The sequence below is a fragment of the Hipposideros armiger genome, unplaced genomic scaffold (assembly GCF_001890085.2).
Source record: "Hipposideros armiger isolate ML-2016 unplaced genomic scaffold, ASM189008v1 scaffold_420, whole genome shotgun sequence".
NCBI lineage: Eukaryota > Metazoa > Chordata > Mammalia > Chiroptera > Hipposideridae > Hipposideros > Hipposideros armiger.
Window position 1 is genome coordinate 252,954 of NW_017731770.1, and position 21,872 is coordinate 274,825.

The window sequence follows — 21,872 nt, forward strand, 5'->3', positions numbered from 1 at the left end:
AAGTAAAAATACGCAGTGCTGTTTTCTCTGTGTTGTCCTTGTGGCTTCTGTGGTATAAATATGTTCTTTAAACTGTTAGGACTATGCAGCTGTAGCTTTCTGAGGTGAGCTGCCTGTTTTTGTGTTCTTTTAGTTTGCTAAAATAGTGCTTTTTCCTGAAAGGCTTTTGGCTCTTAAAGAAAATTCTATAAATAAATTAATGGTTTTCATCACTCCCTCAAAGGCAAGAACAAAGATCATCCAGTAAGTTTCTACTTTCTTGAGTAAAGGTAGACTTTGTTGGTGCTCTGCCCTGTTACTCTCAAAAAATAGCATTTTTGAGGAATTGTAATCATTTCAGCTCAATTGGCAACTATTTGATTAGTATTTTATAGAAGATGATAAATCTCTACATAAGACCCACAACTTAACTACTTGGCATTTGTTTTAGGGGAAAATAATGCCTTATCTTTATGGCTGGCTGTCACCTGATGTGTCAACACAGGAGAGAAGAATGTGTATCACAAGGTGACAGCAAACTGCCACATCCATCAGGGTGATGTCACTGAGCTGGCACTGCCATCAATCCGCTCCACTGAGCTGGCACTGCCATCAATCCGCTCTTTAAGGTTTCTGGCTGAATTCTAAATTTGCATATCAATGAAAGATGGAGAACTATTTCGGGACATGTCTTAAGAGCACAGCTTCTTTTTCAGTAGTATTGTTTTGTGAACTCCAGAGACACACAAGCTTGCACTCTTGCTTCCCTGAGCCTTTAAATGAATGCTGTTTTCTCTTTTCTTGCTTCCCCATCTGGCAAAAATCTAACTCTTCATATCCAGCCCAAAGTGATTTTCTCTGTGGAACACTTCCCACCTCCCCTGTACAGCGGTCGTTGCATATTGAATGTTATGTGATGGCAGTTACTACTTTGTAGTGTTGGGGTACTTCCCTCTGGGGAATAATCACTCTGAACGTCCTGTTACAAAGTTATCATGAAAAGGAAGAAAAAGTTATTATTAGTATTCACGGAGGAGGAAAAAGTTCTGCACTAACTGCCTTATCTCTAGTACATTCTCTCCTGTTTCTTGAGAGAGGGTCTGTTTAGGAAAGCTTAGACAAAATCTTTCTAAATGTAGTTGCACTGTCCACATGCTGTCATCATCAATGCTAACAAGCCCTAGTAGCCTCTTCTCCAACGTGCCGGACACAGTGTTCCATGACACTTGTCCTTTTATCCTGGACTTCAAAAATATGAAAAATAGCTTTTACTGGAAATTTCCTTTGTATAAAATTAATGCATATTTATTATAGGAAATCTAGCAAAAGCAGCTGTACTAGAAATGGTATGGTATAGCCATACCATAGCTAAGTCACTCTCATATTTTAACCATCCCATATTTCGAGGAGGGAAAGGCTTATACGTTTCACTACCTGCTTTTTAAGGAAAGTTCCTTGTAAAGTTCATATTAATACAAACAGACTCTACAGAAGACATACCCGCATCTGCAGAAGACAGATGCTGCATGACCGATCATTAAGGACACCAAATAAAAAGAGACTGTGTACTGAATCCAGGTTGGAGTTCTGCTTTTGCCCCTGGTCTGCTATGTGACTTGGGCAAGCTGCTCAAACCGAGGAAGCCTCCATTTCTTCATCAGTAAAATGAGGACAGTTACGCCTACCCTTTTCAAGTACTATAAAAATGAAATGATTTGATGCGCATATACACATCTGTTATGTGGTAGTCTGCTCACCTCTGCCTACCTGTCCAGCTGCATTCTCAGTACTCTTACCCACTGTGCTCCTGCAGTAGAACCTCCTGCAGTTTGTCACAGGGACCAGAATACCTGTGCATATTCCTCATTATCTGTTATCTTGAAGATGTGCACTTAATGCTGGAAGAAGACTCAGAGGAAGATAAAGGGCTGCAGACGAAGCCTTTCCCTGGGGGTTCTGGATATAGGAAGAAAACTGCAGAGATATTCCTCATTCTAAATAAGATCTGTAGTTTAAAAAAAAAACATTAACAGCTATACAGAAAATAATTAGCTGAAAAGTATTCATTATTCCTGGTAATTGTAATAACTAGTTCCCACTCTACAGATTTGTAAGGGTAACTCAGCATGAGATGTTTTCATAGGAAGATCACTTAAATGAGAGTGATTGTATCAGGAAGGACTAAAATAGCATTTTACTTTTGCATAAATTTACATATTTAGACAATGTGCAAAATTGGGAGGGACTGTGGAAAGGAAAAACGATTTCCTTCTGGCATTTGGAGATGAGGAAAAAGAACCAAACAGATTGATGTACAATAATTTGGGGCCTGAGAATGATTTTGTTACATATGCCCACCAGACTTTTCACATTTCTGGCAAATGAAAATCTCTTCCATTTTAAACCCTTGACATGTATTTTGTGTTTTGGCACACTTCTACGTATGCATTCTGTTAGCTGGTATTAACCACAGCCTAACCATGGCAAGTGAGACTACGAATACCTACTTTGTTGAAAAGCACAGTTTTGGATCAGAGGTGTATATGTTTTATTTTATTTTTAAGCTTGGCTTTTTAAACTATAAAAATTTATTTTTTAAATTATTTCATTATTTAATGAGGAGATATGCACAAGTTATTCTGATTTATTTGACAAATTGAAGGCGTTTCTAATGGCCGGGGCACAGGAGGCAATGTGTTTTTTTTCATCCTTTAGAATGTAAGTTCCAGAGGAGCAGCGATTTCGGGCTTGTTTGCTGCTATGTCAGTGCCCAACAGATAGTAAACCCTCGGTGGATATTCTTTAAAGGACTAGCCCTAGAAACGAACGTTACTGAAAGCAGTAATAGGACCGCTGGAGTGTCTGCACTCAGCACTTTTCATTTGTCCAGGCAGTTTTGAGGTAAAGATGTGGGTCAGACTGAATATAGCAGAAAGTGATATAATTTACCTCAACTTCCTTAACACAGTGAAATAAGAGCTTCTCGGGAATCTGTGAAGAATGGCCAGAAACTGCCATCTAGGTCAGGACATTCCAACAGCCTAAGTTGTTTCTTTTTCCTCCCATTTGCTTTCAGAGATCAGCCCTGCCCCCAGGTTCTCGCTGGTTCTGTCTTTGAGAGTAAACAAATGGAGTGCGTCTGACCCAAATTATAATATTAGCTCCTGTTCAGAATTTAACCTTAAGAATAATTTATTGAAACCTTTTAGGCCTATTCTCCATTTATCTTTGCCCTAGGAACTCTCTATAATAGTTTTGGACAGGTTTATTAAGGTCTAATTTATATACAGTAAAATTCACCCTTTTTAAGGTAAAGTTTGCACATATGCGCAATATCACAATCAAAGTGTAGAACATTTCCATCACTTCAAAATGTCCCTCATGCCCTTTTGCTATCCCACCCCTCCTCTTGTTCCCAGCCCTCGGCAACCACCAATCTGAAAGGTGTCCCCATAGTTTTTTGCTTTCCCAAATGTCATATAAATGGAATCCTAGGTACCTAGTCTTTTGCACTTCTCTTACTCAGCATAATGCTTTTGATATAGGCAACATCCACATTGTTGCCTATATCAGGAGTTTGTTTCTTTTTATTTCTGAGTGTATAAATTACGAGCAATTTAAAGATTATCCCTTTTACCCCCAAAAGTAAACTCTTCCTGCTTATTTTCACAGAAGCTCCATGAGTGTAAGAATGCCTATGAGATACATGCAAAGAACTTCCATAACTCAGAAAATCTAAAGGACAGGAAGATATTGTGGATGTGTAACTTGCTGAGTACCTATTGCATTTTTTCTGAATTATAAAGAATTCTTTCTATCCCGTTGTGTTAAGAAATAAAAATGTAAAGGCTCTTTGGTCTCAATAGAAAATTTAATGTAACAGATTTGAAAAGTGCTTCATAAAAATAAAGTTCAGTAGCAATCCAATTAGGTAAAATTTGCTACTTGATTAACATAAGGGAACTCCTGTGTGAGCAAAACATAGGTTGCTTTATTTCCTCATCTTTTGGGGACTGCTGAAGAGCAAGCATCAATTTAACCTTAAGAAAAGACATTCATCTGAGTAAATTGCAGTACTTAAACCGTCTCATTCATCTTCACAACATCCATGTTGTATAAGAAAAAATATTATTTATCAATATTTAGAGATTTAAAATTGAGTCGTTGACAGAGGATAAATGTCTTACCCCAAGTCACATGGTCTTTTTGTCATCTTAAAGCTTCTTGAGGGCAGAGACTCGTTTTATTCATTTTGCAGCCCCGTACGCACTGAGGACAGGAAAGATGCTCAATATATCAGACTGGTTGAATGAAGCAGCACAATAGCCTAGGAGTAAAGATTATATGCCTAGAACAGGAGCCTGTTTTGGCAAGTGAAAGTCTTTTAGAAGACAGCCACGCCCATTCATTAAAGTAGTGTCTGTGGATGCTTTTTCTCTATAACAGCAGAGTTGAGTACTTGAATCAGGGATCATCTGGTCCAAAAGCCTAAAATATGTGTTATCTGGCCCTTTACAGAAAAGTTTTGCCAATCCCTGCCTTAGAGTTCACAGTGTCCAGGTTCAAATCTCAATTCTTCCACCTACTGTGTGATGCTGGGCAAACTGCTTGATTACTCTAAGCCTCAGTTTCTTCATCTGTAAAACAGATCACAAGAGTAGCTCCTTCTGAAGCATTAAAACTTAAGCACCTACCAAGACCAACAAAGTAAACAGAACTTTGGTTGATTATTTCTGAATTGTGAACTACCTGTTAGATTTTAAATTCCTTGACAGCTAGAGTCTTGAATTCCTCACCTTAGCTGTCACCCAGTGTTCTTTGCACAGGGCAGGTTTCAATAAATGTGTCTTAAATGAAAGTAAATTTGTATTAGGTGGGTAGTAAGTGAATCATTTATCAGTATTAGCCTTAAGTATTAAGTAGGGCTCTTAATTACTTACTTGTTTCAAAAGACAGTATTAAAGACCAAGAATTATGAGGGTGAAATTTGAATGTTTCTAAATGTTCAACAACAGATGAAAAGATAAGTAAATTAAGAAACATTCAATTTAGTATTATGCAGGCAAACGATGATAGTGAAGACAAATTAGTAACATGAAAAAATTATTATTATAAAACATTAGCTTTAAAAATAGAAAAAAGTGGGAATACAAAATTACATGTAAACTATAATTAAAACTATTTTAAGGCAGAGAAAAGGGCCTTCAAGTTAGTTTTCAAATTTCAACTGTAAATATTACCATACTAAGGCCCAATACTCAGAAATCCTGATTAATAAGTGTGGGACAGTGCCATAGAATCTATCTATTTGACAGGCACCCAAGGTGATTCTGGTGCCTTTAAGAACAAACACTGTCTTGAAAGAACTACACCAAATAGTTTTAGTGGGATTGTGGAACAATTTTTTCACTTCTTGATTTTTCTTTTGTGGTGGTTACTTACTGCTTTTACAATGAGAAAAGGAAATTTAAATTTCCTAAATTTATTAAATTATGAATAAATTGATTATTTTAATTAATAAATAAGTTGGGTTATATCCATAGAGCTATTAAAAAAAACATGGCTGATCTACTGTACTGATGTGCAGTGATCTCCAAGCTATCTTGTTAAAGGAAAACAAATGTATAGGACAGTGTGTATTGAATCTAATTTTTACCTTATGCAAAAGAAAAGCGAGAAAGAGTTGAAGACGTATACATATATAGTTGCATATACAAAGGATCCCTGAAAAGACATGGGTGAAACTGGAACCATTCCTTCACTCTTTCAAGAAACACGGAAAGACTTAGGAATCCCTCTCTTACTACTGCAGTGACGTGGATAATTAGGAGTAAGAGCTAGCCTGAGAACCTAATGACCACTATCACATACCTTCTATAGGAAGAGGCCATCAGCATTTCAACAACTGACTTTACAAACCAGCACATAAGACAAATGCCTTTTTTTTTTTTTTAGGTTAAAGTCTGTGTTGATGGAACACACAATAAAGGCATTACTGAAACTGATAAGAGTCATCAAGGGCTGGAGTGTGGATGAAATAGGGGAAATCTATTCCTACTGCCAGAGAGCAAACAAACAGATAAGGAAGTAGATCGATTCTTTGTAACTAAATCAGGAAGAATTCTCTATTGTATTCTCAAATCCCAGCAAAGACTACCAGGCCTGAGTTGAATGAAAAAGTATTTTACAAAATAAAACAAGGTAGAAAAGAGTTGGGAAAATGAAAACAGGAGAATGGAAATAAAGGAGAGCCTTTAAGAAGGCTATGTATTTAAGGATTGTTGTCTTAGAACCATGTCTAAAGTATGAATAAATTGTATCATCTGGTCAAGAATCATGGGTTCCTAGCATTAGCTTAGGTAATATTGCTTTCAAAAGGTAAGGATTGTTGATGTCTGCCTCAAAGCTCTACATTCCATACCTGATGAACAGGTGAACCGGTTCATGACCCCCACACCAGGCCTATCCTTTCATGCCTGGACCCTAGACTTTCCCTTAAGAATACAGGAAATTAATAGCAATTTATTCTCCAGCCAAGTATTGGGGAGATGCAGTTTATTTCCTAAGATGTGCTTGGGAACAGTTGTTTTGAAAAGTTGAAAATAAAGAAACAGATTAATTTACTCATCTGTAATTCAAACAACCAGCAGAGGTATTTATGTGGTGAGCTACTTGACTGCAGAGAATTGGATGAGTTCAGTCTGTGACGCTCGGGTTCTGTTTGTGGTTTCGCTGAGCAGCAGAACAAAAAACCCCCCTTGAGCCCTGCTCTTCTCATCCACTCTCCTCAATGGAATAACCTCCCGATGCCAACCTTACAGACTTTCTTGGCTTGCCACTCCCTACCTGTCGCATGCTTTCTGCTTAGAGTAAGTTCCAGTTAGCTCTGAAGAATGCAGGCTCTTTGTGGGGATTATGGATGCTATGTTGCTCTGTTGGGGACAGTAATCTTGAATCACCAGTAGGGGTGGGAGTGTTAAGTGCAGTCCTGGGAAAACTGGGTGTTTTTCTAAAACTAAGCTTGTTTCTATACCGCTCATTGAAAGTAAGGAAGACTTTGAATTGAAACTCATCCTGGTTATCGATGGGCTACAAGGCCACTGATTTGTCCAGCGCAGACAATTTGTGTTAGGGAGCAGTAGGTGTTATGTAATAGAAAAAACTTGGTTAGGTTGAGTGGGGCCAGGTTTTTTTTGTTTTTTGTTTTTTGTTTTGTGTGTGTGTGTGTGGGGGGGGCGGGAAGAGGATCTTGAATATCTTGAATGCCAGACTCAGAAATTGATTCTGTGAATAATGGGGAGTCATTGAATGTTTTGCAGAACGGGAGTAACTTTATGCAAGCAGAATTTGCTTGGTTCATCTGGTGGTAATGTCTAGGGCACAGCAGAGGCAAACTAACTGAATAGTAGGATATTGCAGCAAGTCAGGCATGAGCAGATGAGAGCCTGGATTAAGATGGTGACAGAGGGAACAGATTAAAGAGACAGTCCAGGAAAGAAACAAATTAGATTTTTTTAAAAAAACTAACCAGACATGGAGAATGACAGAGAAATGAAAGAGTAATATGACAGGTATCGGTCTTAGGAAAACTGTGTTGTCATTATAGCTGGTGAGCAATATGTACTTGATTTGCTTTGAAGATTTATGTATGGAGGGGGAAAAGAGTATATAGAGGGTGAAAAGCAACCAGGAAGACAGAGTTATCAAGGAAACCAAAGAAACAGACAATTTCAAATAGTGGCGTCTGCTTACCAGCATCATACTCTTTGTGTATTAGGGGACTGTAGATGGGAGAACGGTGAGATTCAAGACAAATGTGAATGGAGTGAAGACTTCCTTGGGATTCAGAGGCCATCGGTGACTTTCAGAAGTACAGTTTGGTGGAATGGTGAGATCAGGAGTGATTCTGGGAGTTAGCAGAGAACAGTGTTGAGATAATGGAGACACAAGGTAGACCACTTACCTCTGAAGTTTAACAGTGAAAGGAAGAAGAGCAGTAAAAATTAATAATAGCAGCTACCTTACAGATTACCAAAACTCATAGTTCGGCTAAGAAGTGTGTGTGTGTGTGTGTGTGTGTGTGTGTGTGTGTGTGTGTGTGTGTAGAGGAATAATAGAAAATTATAAGATCTGGGGTTGGGGAGGGGTAGGTGTTGACTTCAATCCTTGAGTCTGACTTCTATGGATGAGGCATCTGTGAAGATGTTTCTATGTGCTTTAGATTTTTCTCCTTTATAAATAGCTCCAACCACACAGCGTTGGGTAGTTCTTAGGTAGATCTTTTGCAGCTATGCATTCCCAGGAGTTCTGCTGGGTAAGAGGCTAAGGAAGGCAGGAATGAAGGAGCAGATTTTCTGTAGTACTGCTAGCGCCTGGAGGTAGAGAAGAAAGGAAAAGAGGTAATTTATATCCTTTTTTTTTTTTCAACTCCACCATATAATCTCATATCCAGCCAAGACTGGAATATGGGTCTCTTGGCTCAAAGTCCAGATAATTTTGACTGCACCCTGCTGTCAGGTGGGGGGCCTTAGAGGAGGGAAAGGAGGATCGTATCACTACTTGGGTCCTGCTATCTACTGTGAGCCACCAAAGTGGCGTCATGGCTTCTGTTGCCAGTTGCTATTGAGAATGGGCCGAGAATACACTGCTCAAAGTGACCATGTTGTGTCTGCCTGCAAAGCCAAAGTCACCCAGACAGAAACCCAATTCCAGCTGGCCAGAACCAGCAGCACAGTGACTACTCCAGGCAGAACCCTTCTGAGTAATTCAGCTGTAGTTTCTTCTCTGTTACAATCTGTTCTCAGGTGGCAGGTCACAGACATCGTGACTTGCACAAGTAAATGAATCCTTGAGATGTGGTCCTGACACCTGGTCTTCCTGACCGCTGGACCGAGAGCTTGAAATACTGGAAACTGATTCTTAGCGCTTGTGTTTTAGGGTGCACCCCACAGAGAGCAGGGGCTGTGAATCATCCTATACGTGGCCATTGAAAATGGAAAATGCCCACTTTTCAACTTATTCAGAGGATTCTATTGGACATACGAGTACATGCTCTGAGTCCACTGAAGGTCCCATTGTTCTTCCCTCTCCTTCCTCTTCCTGTCAGTCTCCAGAGTGTGGTACCAAAAATATATGGTCCCATGATTGCTGATTTTACTCTTGTATCTGAAAAAAAAAGTGCCCAGCTATAGTCATTCTTGAAATACAAATACACTGTGAACATGTCAAGGGTTCTGCAAAGTTCCCCTTGAGGATATGAGAAAGGAAACGAATAGAGATGGGGTGAGGTTTCCAAACCTAAGGGTTCAGCATATGACAGACAAGTTGTAAATTGCTACCTCAACAGTAAGTGGGCTTCCGTGAAGCTAGTTTAGTTGAGCTAAAACCTTGCTGGGCATCATGAAACTTACTTGGAGCTTCACCAGGGCTCTTTTGTCTAAATGGGAAGAAATTTAAGAGAGGAAAACCAGGTTTCAGACTTTAGAGCCATACAGTCAATCCCCATTGTTCTCAGATTCTATGTTTGCCTACTAGCTCAAATTTATGTATAACCCTAAAATCAACGCTCCTACCACTTTGTGGTCATTTAAAGACAAGCACAGATTGGTGAAAAATTTGAGTCGCCCAACATGCATGTCCCAGCTGATGTCAAACACGGCAGCCCTCTGTTTTCTTGACCCTGCCCTTGTACTGTAGACAAATGTCCTTTTCACAGTCTGTTTAGTGCCATGCTTTTTTTTTTTTTTGGTATTTTTCTCGTTGGTTATTTTTCCATTTAAATTGGCCCCCCAGCTTAGTGCCAAAGTGTTGTGTAGTGTTCCCTAAGTACAAGAAAGCTGTGATGTGCTTTATGGAGAAATATGTGTGTTAGATACACTTTATTCAGGCATTGGCTGTGAGTTCAATGTGAATGAATCATTAGTATATATTACATAAGGCGTCTTTAAATGCAAACACACATAAGATAAGATTTTGTATATGTGTTGATTGCTTGATGGCAGTGTTGTGGCCAGAGGCTGTCAGGAACATAACCCTGTATTTCCCCTGGGAGCAGTGGTTCAGTAGTCACTAATTCAGTATCGGTGGCTACTTTATAGAACATACCTGCTGCAGATGTGAGAGTTGACTGTATATAAACCAGTGCTTTCTTTAGAATGATATATATTTCACTCATAATGTTGGGTTCGTTGTAAATACTCAATGCCATCCCAAATGACTAATGAAGATTATAAACATTGTGAGGTTTGAGTGAGGCTGGTATGGATTAAGTAAAAATGAGGTCAACAGGAAATGATGTCAGTGATGTAATGGTCAAATCATGTAGGGACTTGTAGGCCATTGTCGGGAAGTGGGCTTTTGCTCTAAGACGTTTGAGAAACCATTGGCTTTGAGCAGATGAGTGGCATGATCTGGATACATAGGCGCCAATAAGGTGACTGGCTGCTGGGGACAGTGGTGCGGTGAAGGATTCCGGGGAGGAGTATATGCAGGCAGATCAACTAGGAAGCTGCTGCTGTAATCTAGGAATGCCACGGTAATGGCTGGGACTAGTGTGGTAGCATCGCAGATGATGAGGAATGGTTGTGTGCTTGATGTATTTTGAAGGTAGATCAAACAAGATTTGCTGACAATTAGTTGTGGGAAATGTGAGAAAGAGAATTCAAGGATGACTCCTAAAGGTGATGACTTTCATTATTTTCAGCAACAACAAAATCACCTGACGGAAACCTCTCCCAACACTCCTTTCAAAACATTCTTTTCATAGAGTGAATTTCCTTGAAAAGTATAATACAATAGTTACTTTATCACACATTGTTAAAGCATTAACTTTATCAGAAAAGTAAATAACAACTGGCTATCTACAGCATTGCTACTTAGACAATATTTTGGGGAAAAAAACAACCAAACAATCAACATGCTCATTTTCTTCACCAAAAATATCTCTTCTGAAGCATAGAACTGACAGTCAATTGCCATCACTGAAGTGGTGAGGATGTTTTGGAACACTTGCCTATTTGCAAAAGAAAAAAATATAAGGCAACTTAAAATTTGACAGCTCTTCTCAGTGCTCTGGTATGAAATACCCAAGGAAACACTGTGTGGTATAACAGAGTTTCACGATCACTTCCCATCTTAGTACAGGTGTTATGAGTCTACTAAATTAACCGTGCCGGTGCCATGTTGGAGCACTTGCTGCGCTTCTGGATTCACCTTCTTGTCTCTGATAGCTTTCCTATGAGTGATGCAGTGAATGCATTTCGGGTGGGGGTTATCTTTCCCTGGACTCTTTTCTTCATTCCACTCAATCAATGTGTATAGGTTTTCCATAAAACACTGTTTTTGTTAAAGAAGCCATTTTTTATTAGAATGTATATGTCTTCCGCTGTACTTCTTTCCTTAGTGGCTCACTAAAACAGCAGTTCTTCATGTATTTCACTATTGAGACAGAAACATCTGTACTTTCATCAAATAGTGTGATATATTTTGCATATTGAGTAATTTTTAATATTTTTTTCTTAAATCTCTACTAACATTTTCTTCAACTACTGATTAAGGAATGAATTTGATTGATGCCATATTTTTTATCTGTGCATTACTTAATTGTCAATAAATTATTAATACAAGTGGTTGACTTTTGTGTATTATTTAAATCATTTTTGCAGTGACAGGGAGAATGAATATTTCATAGATGGTATATGGCTGTTTGTCTTGTTTGAAAATACTTATCACTAGGTATTTTATTGCGTATCACAGTGACTTCATTTAACATCAGTGAAAAACAGAGATTTTTGTTCACATTCTGGAGACTTCGTTTTACAATGTCTTGCTAATCACATTGACTTTATAGTTGCCCTTCTAAGGCACACTATGTACTTAGAATGGAGTTCACGCCTAATAATAGTGGATGTAAATCAGTATTTCAGATAGTCTTACTGACAGTTTCATATCTTGGGAGCTGATGTTGCGTCAAATATTAGGTCAACATTGTTTTAACCTCATAATGTTACTGATAAAGAGCTCATATTTGGGATTCTGGAACTTTGCAATGCCCCCTATTTATTTCTGTTATTCTGTTTGTTTCTCTGTAAAGAATAAATGCAGAACTCTTACAAACAAAATAGACCCTGTGCTTGCCTTTGGGAAACAACAGTAGGGAAATTGAGGAGACTTAATCTGTCTGAAATCAGTGGTGTGAAGAGAAGAATCTTAGGTAATAGCATTGAGATGAGAACTTTGGCTCTTCTTTTGCAGGTCCTGCTAAAGGATTTATCAGTGTTATTAGTCTTTTTCAAAGAAGCAACTTTTGCCTTTGATGATTTTTCTCTGTTTATGGTTGTTTTCTAGTTCATTTATTTATGTTCTTATTGTTATTTACTTCCTCTTCCTTTCTTTAGATTTATTTCTCTGTTTTTCTAATTCCTTGAGATGGATATATAAATGATTTATTTTTTTTGTTTTCTTTGTAATTCTTTGAGATGGGTATAGAAATGACTGATCTCCAACCTTTTTTTTTTTAAAGATTTTATTGGGTAGTTGGGGGAGGGGAACAGACAAGTTGCTGTCCTTTTTTCTTCAGTCTAGCTGTGGAGGACGTCGCTTCACTGGCCCATGTTGGTATTGTGATCATTGTGCTCTTCCTGGGTGAGGCAGATAGGTCGCTGGCCCCTGGACAGCTGCTCACGGTGGCTCTTGGCAGCTCTTGCCAGCTGCCGGCTGCTCACATTGGCTGCTGGCCACTCACGGTAACTCATGGCAGCCCACTGCAGCTTCACTGCAGCCTATGCCATTGCCGGCGACTCACAGCAGCTCAGCTCCAGGTCGAGCTGTTGTTCACCATCTTAGTGGTAGAGAGGGTGCAGTGTCACTGGCCCTAATGTGGGATCCGAACCAGGGCCCTGCTGCTCAGAGCTGGCATCTCAAGCCAACTCTTAACCAATGCTCCACTCGGCTGGCCCTCCAACCTTCTTTTTAAGTATAGCCTTAATCACATTTTATTATTTTTTTATTCATCATCATGTCATCATTTCGTAAGTCAAAATTTTTTTCTAATAACCCTGTCATTTCTTTTCTGACCTGTGTTATTTGGATGTGTACTGCTTAATTTTTAAACATTTGAGCCTTCTCTGTTGATCATTTTTATATTCATTTCTAGGTTAATTGAAAACATTCTGAGCTGTATGTTAATTAATTGATGAAGGTTCTATGACAATTCAATGGGGAGAAGAAAGTCTTATAAACAAATGTTACTAGAACAAGTGGGGGGAAATTAATCTCTTAACCATACCTTACACCACACACACAAAAATAATTTGAGATAGATCACAGAACTAAATGTAAAGTTAAAACTTTAAAACTAGGAAACATACAGAAAAATTTTTTAGACTTTGAAGTAAGCAAAGATTTCTTAAAGGACACCCAAAGCAGAGTGTCCTTTTCATTACATAAAGAAAAATGATAAATTTGGGCTTATCAACACTAAAAACTTCTGTTCAACAAAAGACTGTTGAAAAGGCAAACCACAGACTGGGAGAAAATATATGTATTACATATATCTGACAAAGGACTGCTATCAGGATATATAAGGAACTTTTATAAATCCATAATTTAAAAATCCACAATTTAAAAAATGGACAAAAAATTTGAACAGACATTACACAAAAGATGACATCCAAAAAGCTATCATCATTAGTCACCAGGGAAATGCAAATAAAAACCTCATACTAGAATGGCTCAAACTAGAAGCCTGCCAACACCAAATGCTGACAAGCTGTGTAAATTGAACTGTTAGATATTACTGATGGGAGTATAAAATGATATATCCATTTTGGGAAAATGTTTGGCAGCTTTTTATAAAGTTAAACGTTCTTCAGCCCAATAATCTAGCAGTTCCACTCCTAAGTATTTACCCAAGAGAAATAAAAATATATGTTCACAAAAAGACTTTTACAAGAATATTTATAGTAGCTTTGTCATAATAATCTAAAATAGAAACAATAAAATCTTATATATATAAGATTATATATATCTCTTATATATAGGAGAATATATAATAAGTTGTGGTATTTTCATACAATGGACTATTTGTTGCTCAAGATAAAGAGGAGTCAACTGTTAATATACTCAACAGTGTAAATGAGTCTCAGAGACCTTATGCTGAGTGAATAAAGCCAGAAACAAAAGAACACATACTATATGATCCCATTTATATGAAGCTCAGAAACGGGCAAAGCTAGTCTATGATAATAGATATGAGAACAGTGGTTGTCTTTGGCATGTAGGGATTGACTGAAAGGGGCACAAGGGAACTTTCTAGAGTGATGGAAATGCTCTGTATTTTTATTTTGTTGGCAGTTACACAGTTGGATTTCTTTATCAAAACATATCAAATTGTGCACTTAAGAGCAGTGTATATTACTGTATGTAAATTTTACTTCAATTTTAAAAAAGATACTATTTATGCAATTTCCTGTGAGTCTATATTACTTCAAAATAATAAGTTCAAAAAAGTACATTATGATTTCCATTTCTTGAAATTTCTGGAGACTTACTTATAACCCATATGTGATTAATTTCTGTAAATGTTTCATGTGTACCTTCAAAGAATATGTAGTCACCATTGTTGGGTTCAGTATTCTGTATAGATTACGAGGGTTGAGTTTGTTAATTGTGTTGTTGAAAGCTTTTGTATTTTTAATGTTTTCTTTTGGGGGGGGGTCTTGTTCTGTGAGTTGCTGAAAGATATGTGTTAAAATATTTTACAATCTTTATAATTTTGAACATATTGATCATAGTTATTTTAAAGACAATATCCTATAACTCTAGTTGGGTACCTCTGGGCCTGTTTTTATTGTCTCTTTCTTGAATCTGTGCTCTGGTGTACCTAGTAATTGTTGATCAAATGCAGGACGTTTTGTATAAAGAATCATAGATACTGTAGGTGATGGTATCTTTCTGCAGAAGCTACTTTTGCTTCTGATAGGCAGTTGGAGTAAGGCAGACCTCCTTAACCTGATGAGGGACAGAACTGATTAAAGCTCAGTTCTGGTATGTTTTTAGACTTTTATCATAGGATGTAGCCCTTCAGGGTCCTAACTAAAAGCAGTGGATTTTTACTTGGGCTTTTCCCTTTTTTTTGGTGGGCTCTGAACTCTAATTTTCATTCCTCTAGCATCATGAAACAGTCAAAAGCTCCATTTAATTCCCCAGTCCCTTAGTGTTGTTTTTGGCTTGATTTACACTGTTTATCAATTAGCAAATGCTTGGAGAGGCAGAATGTCCAGCTCTCTTCTCTGCCCTTCCCTTCCCTTTGGGATCTCTTTAGTCTGCCAGAAGGCCTGCTCACTATGTGCCTCTAAGCAGCTGCTTTCTGCTGGGCTTCTCAGCAGTTCTGACCTATGCCTCTTAAAGATCAGGAGATATCTTGAGAAGAAAAGTAGTACCATGAGTTGCCTCAATTTTATTTCTTTTCTCCCTAAGATCTTGGCCTCTCATGTCCTGGTAGCCTTGGTAGCACTTCAATGTCTTGAAGCAGGTTTGAGGGTTTTTTGAAATATTTTTTTTATTTTTCAATTACAGTTGACATACAATATGGTATTAGTTTCAGGTTTACAACATAGTGATTAGACAGTCATATAATTTACAATAATTCTAGTACCCATCTGACACCATACACATTTATTATAATATTATTGACTATATTTCTTATGCTATACTTTACATCCCCATGATTATTTTTGGAACAGCCCATTTGTATGTCTTAAGCCCTTCCCCCTTTTCATCATATTCTTTGTTGAGCCCTACCCCCTCCCAGAATGCAGAGGCAGGCGGCCACCATATCTGAGTCTCTTTCAACTTGTCTACCCTGGTGATTCCCTGAGACTCTGCCTTACCCAATGTTTAGACCCACCGAATCCACTTTCAGTGGCTTTCCCATACAAACAGTCTTGCTTGACTCATGCTCTGAACTTTCCTAAAATCTCTCAAAGGTTGACAAAACCCCAAACAAGTAGCATCTGGCCTTGGCGTGCTACCCCTTGCTGAGAGCCCCAAGCCTGGTGTTCACAGCAGCCAGCCTCAGTTAATGGCTTGGTATTTGTATAAAAAGGTGCCTTCACTGTCTTTAGGGGAGGAAATAATCTAATGATGACTGCCTTCACTTCTGCTGGGTTGAATTTGTGTCTTCTAGCCCTTTGAGTTTTAGCTAAACTACCATGAAGAATAAGTGTGAAAATTCTGTATGTAAGAAGGATGGGAGCCTCAATATTCATGGATCTAATAATGTTAGTCCCTTCAAAAGTGGAAACAGTTTATAATAAATGCTTTTAAGACCCTACAATAAAATTAGGCTATGAAATGCAAATTTAATATTACTAAACCTAATTGGGGAACCTCAGCAAAAAATCTTTTGTACTGACTTCTGCCAAGGAATGGACAAGAGATTCATTTTGAAGGCATTCGTAGGATTAAAGATATAAAGCTCTTGATATTTTGTTTTTTCTCAACAGTTCACAAGTGCAGTGATTCTCAGGCTTTCTCAACAATGTACGCCATTTCCTGGCACACTTAACACTGAAGGTGAATTCTCCTTTTTATAAGAAGAAAATTTCGGTGGAGGTCTACCCAGCAAGGAAAGGACGTGTGGCTATTAAAATCGGTAAGTCATTTGTTTAGAGGATGGGGAGCAAGGTGGCTTATGGAGAAAATACTAAAAAGTATTTCATGTATTGTGAATAGGATAAAAATGGATAGTGTGCATTTCACTAAATATCAAGTTAAAAGACCCTTGTCACTGATAATCTTCTAATTCTAGATTTAATTAATCTTTGCTTGGTTTGTAAATTTGGAGACTTGGAAAAATATTGGGGACCACCTGTCTTCCCTCTAAAAACAATACCATTCTTTTGGCTGTAGATATCTACTACCTACATTTTGGAAGTTGGGGGAAAGGATGGAAATTAAAGACAAGATCAAAGGAAAGAAAATAACTACCTATATTCGTTGTTATGACAAGCATTGTATTAAGTATTTGAATACATTATTTTGTTTAATCCACACACCAAGCCTTGTAAGGCGGGTGTTATCCCTACAATGACATTTCTCCCTTCAGAGATTGGAGTCTCCTGGGAGTCATTAAAAAGAAGATAAAAACCACTCTGAATTTGGGAGATTTTATTGGATGGTAGGGATTTGAAGTTTTTAATTTTGGGTAATGTTTTACAATGCAGCTTCAGTAATTATAAAATGGTGAATTAGAAATAAATAATGGATTTTTAAAAATCCTTGTTGAGCATGTAATATAACTTAGATACTGTTCTAAATGTCTGTTCACATTATTGAAAGACACAGGTAAAGTCCCTGCCCCCATGGGGTTTATGTTCTAGCATGGAGGGGGACACATAATAAATAATGCACATAATAGATAAATAAGTAAATTACTAGGATATTAGAAGCCATTAAAAAAAAAAAAAAGAAAAAGTAGAGCTGAGTAAGGGAATTTGGGAGTGCTGGGTGGGGTGGGAGTACAAATTGCATTATTAAATGCAGTGGCCAGGGTTGGCCTCCCTGAGAAAGACAGGGAGTCATGGGTTAGTCCTGGGTGGGTCCCAGGCAGAGGAAGCAGCTGATACAAAGGCCCAAGGAAGGAACATGGTTTGTGTTGGAGAGCAAAGGAGAGTGGGGGGCAGGGGGGTGGGGGGGCAGACTGCATTGTAGGTACAGAGGCCAGTGTTCTGGAGCTCATTGCATGGGAAAGAAAGTAGTGGGAGCTGAGTTTGGAGAGGGAATATTGGCTCCGGCGGAAATAATAGCATTTCCTTGTTTTAGATACATAAGAAAAGTTACCTTGTTTTCTTCTCATGGCCTGGTTTATTCTGTGTTGCCTCTGCAATTAAAATGTGCATGCACATACACACTAAATAAATTACACCTGCACCACTGTATTAGTGTCCTATAGCTGCTGTGACAAAGGACCACAATCTGGGTGGCTTAAAATAACAGAAATTTATTGTCTCACAGTTCTACAGGCTAGAAGTTTAAAGTCAAGGAAGGGGCAAGTTCCCTCTGAGATATGTAGGGAGCAATCTTCCGTTGCCTCTTAACAGCGCCTGGTGATGGCAGCCATCGGTTTTTGGCATTCTTTGGTTTGCAGCTTTATCACGCCAATCTCTGTCTCTGTTGCCACATGGCATTTCCCTGTGTGTCCCTCTTATAAGGACACCAGACATATTGGATTAAGGGCCCACCCTCCTCCAGTATGACTTTATGGTCACCATTACATCTGCAACGATCCTATAAGTACTGGGGGTTAGGACTTCAGTATATCCTTTGGGGAGACACAGTTCAACCCATAACAGCCACCTTAAATAATAATAAGAATTACTATTTTCCTCTTGCAAGTGGAAACACAGGCTCAGGACACTTAAACACGTAACTTGCCCAAGGTCAGCGTCAGTAGCAGAAGGGCCAGGTCAGTGTGGTTTTACCATGCCCCTCATGCAACACTGTGGTGGTGATATAAGGATAGAAAGGATATAAGAATATGTGGATATAAAGATAGAGATGACAGGGAATTGCCAGGCTCAGGACAGGAATTGCATACATACAACATTACAGTCCCCGTCCATACTGTGTAACCTCCGCAGAACTCAAAATTGATGCTCTCTTTCAACAGTCCTATCAAAGGAAAAATAGATGCTCCTTCCATAACCCACTCCCCGTTTTGCATTTTATTCCATAGCACTACAAATAGGAAACAGATACTTTTTCCTTTTTTTAGGAATTTTTCCAGAAATAATACTGCAATGTCTGTGTCGTGTGAACATTTTGTGACAGAACCACATGTTTTTTTCTCACACAACACAGGGGGAAAAATGAGTGAGTTGGCATGTTGCAACAGGATTAGAGGATTTTCAAAGCATCGAATATGTTTTGCTTTTTCATTATATTTAATAATGCCTGCCCATTGGGAAACATGCGTAGCCATTTGTGAGCCTGAAATCAACACTAGAGCTTTGTTTTAGGCTTTCTCTTGAGGGATACACCTGCGAAAAGGAAGGACACACCAAAACATAACTGAACGCTTTTCCATGAGTCACAGTGAGGCATGACGTCCCCGAGCCAGGCTCCATGTGGATGAAGCCACTAGGTGCTGTAGTCCCCGAGGAGTGGCTCAGTCTCACTCACGGAAAGCAAATGCTTAAAGCTGAGCGTTAAGCCTGGGAGATGAGACAAAACCATGGCTGGAAAAATGTCAGAAGGTCAAAAGTGGAAAGATCAGATCTATATCAAGTAGTGTGTGAGACAAATTGAATGGTTCTAAAAATTGGGTGAGGGCTTCGGAGGCCTTTTTGTCCATGGCCCTGACTGCACAGTGTGGGGTTTAGAGGGGGAAGGTGTGGGGTAAGACTGGGCAGTCCCATACCAGCTCTTCCTAAATACAGTTGTTAGCCACTTTTTGTGTTGTTGTTATGTAGTCTTATGGTTTATTTCCATTTATTTATTTATTTATTTATTTATTTATTTATTTATTTATTTATTCATTCATTCATTCATTCATTCATTCTTTTTTTATTTTACTGGGGAACAGCCATGGTCATTGGTTACACATTGCTTTCATGCTACAATGGCATAGTTGACTCTTTTAAGGAGGGCGCAGCTCACAGTGGCCCATGCAGGGATCGAACCAACAGCGTTGGTGTTATCAACTCCATGCTCTAACCAACTGAGTTAACTGGTTACCCCTTGTAGTTTATTTTCAAGGTCTCTTTATCTCTGTTCTCAATGTTTTTATTTCCCCTTAAGTTCCTGGGCTCCTCTTTCCACTTAACAGCTGACCACTGTGGATCTGTGTGTTGAAGCATATGTTCTTCTTAGTATCAAAAGGAAGGAAAAAAACCTGCCTCTCTTCCAAAGATGCTTCTACTCTTTGTTAAGATCTGTTTTCTTTGATCCTGAACGTGTGTGGAAAGAGCAAGGTCTTTATATTTTTCTACTGAATTAAAATGACCCACAGTCATTATCTGATGTCACCACCACAGAAAGCTACTCCCTAGAACACGGCTAGATCCCACGGGGTGCCAGGGGGCACAGAGCCTGGTAAACACAGGTGCACCCCATCGACTTCTGATTATCTAGCTGGCATTTTGCAACTGCAGATAAGCAGTTGCTGCTGCTGCTGATTGTGAAGGACCAAGTAAGTCAGCGGTCACGGCTTTGAATTACTTCCCTGCTACAGACATTCTGGGAAAATACTAGGCTTTTCACAAGAAAGGCCAAAAGGCCTTTAGAACTTAGAGACCTATTGAACCCTCCATCGGCGCAACTGATCTCACAGATTGTTTGCACACAAAGGTGCTGCTATGAAATATGTCTTTACTACAAACACGACTAGAGATAGGTTATGGTAGAGGGGGATGATGCAGAAGCGATGAGTCACGATACTTAAGTTAACTGTTAGATATTTGAAAGTTTGTGTGCAATGATTCTGTGAGATCAGTTGTGCCCGACGGAGGGTTAATCTCTCTTACCACTATGGAATAGGAATAAAATCTTCCTTATTTCCCAGTAGTGGTAGATTGTTGAGCAATGAGAAGTAGTTAGTGAGGACTTTAGTTAGAAAACATTTCATTATAAAATATATATTTTTTATTCAGGAGAAATTCACATAACATGAAATGAATCATTTTAAGGTTGAACAATTTGGCGGCATTTAGTACATTAACAATGTTGTACAATCACCACCTGAATCTCATCCCCAAACATTTTCATCACCCCAAAATAAAACACCATACCCATTAAGCAGCTCCTCCCCTTTTTCCTGCCCCTCAAAACTGGCAACCACCAATCTGCTTCCTGTCTCTATGGATTTCCCTATTCTAGCTATTTCATATAAATGAAATCAAATACTGTGTGAGTCTCTGTGTTTGGTAAGACAGTTTATTTTTAATTACAAGTCATGTATGTTTTCAGTCCTCTCATCATTATATTCTGGGAGAGCTGGGGTGCTATGGGAGTGTTAACACAACTCTCTAATTAGAACCTCCAAAAACAAAACCTCTTCAGGGATACCTTTTTCACTTTCGTTGCTGGGGGCTTTCTCTCCATGAGACAAATAGCAGTTTAGAATTGAGTTACCGAATTTGTAAGGATGTGGAGAATTTGACTTTACCTTATTTCACTTCTGTCCTGAGGCTCAAGGCCCTCCAGCACCTTCTCTCCCCACCTCCAATTTATATCATTGTCTAGTGGTCTGAACACCAATTTATCCCATCATCCAAATGAACCTGTAATGGATATTTTGGCATCGGGGTAGCTAGAGATTATATTGCTAGCCTAAGCAACAAAGCATAGCCTTCTGCTTCCCCCCACGCCCCAGGTTGTTAAATGATACCAGCCGTTGAAGATGAAAATGTGAGAAATACTTTACACGCTCATCTCTGGGGGAGGCTCATCGTCCTCCCGCCTCCCTTCTCTCTCTGGTGAAATAAAGGCCGCCCGGGGAGGGTTCTGGGATACAGACAGCAGAGGCTTGAAATGAGATTCCTCTCTCCATCTGCCAGACGTAACCCAAGACGAGTTGCACAGATGAAGCTGGCAGAGAAATGGGGAACTGGATGACAAACAAGCTTCTGAGGGGACCAAAATTCTAGTTAAATACTTTTGCAAGCGCTAAAGAGCCTGTTGGTCTAATATTGCAAACCCCAAAAGTTAAATTGGTGTAGTGCTGGTAATTTTAGCCAATGCAACCTTTGTAAGTCTCTTTAGACCCTCTGGGAGTGTTATTAACATGTGCTGTAGGACAACAGTTAAATCCAGGACAAATTATAACTTGGTCTCCTTCAAATGGTGGTTATCATGTACTGTGTATTACGTGCTAGGTGTGATTTAATCAACTA

General features: G+C 38.8%; 1 protein-coding gene across 1 annotated transcript in view; it reads left to right on the forward strand.

The window, feature by feature from the left end:
• The first annotated feature begins 16,502 nt into the window (after window positions 1-16,502).
• CRACD (capping protein inhibiting regulator of actin dynamics) overlaps window positions 16,503-21,872 on the forward strand; it is a 136,118-nt gene continuing 130,748 nt past the window's right edge. Inside the window, exon 1 of the mRNA XM_019664383.1 lies at window positions 16,503-16,633. The gene's annotated coding sequence lies outside the window, so the exon portion shown is untranslated. The remainder of the gene's footprint in view (window positions 16,634-21,872) is intronic.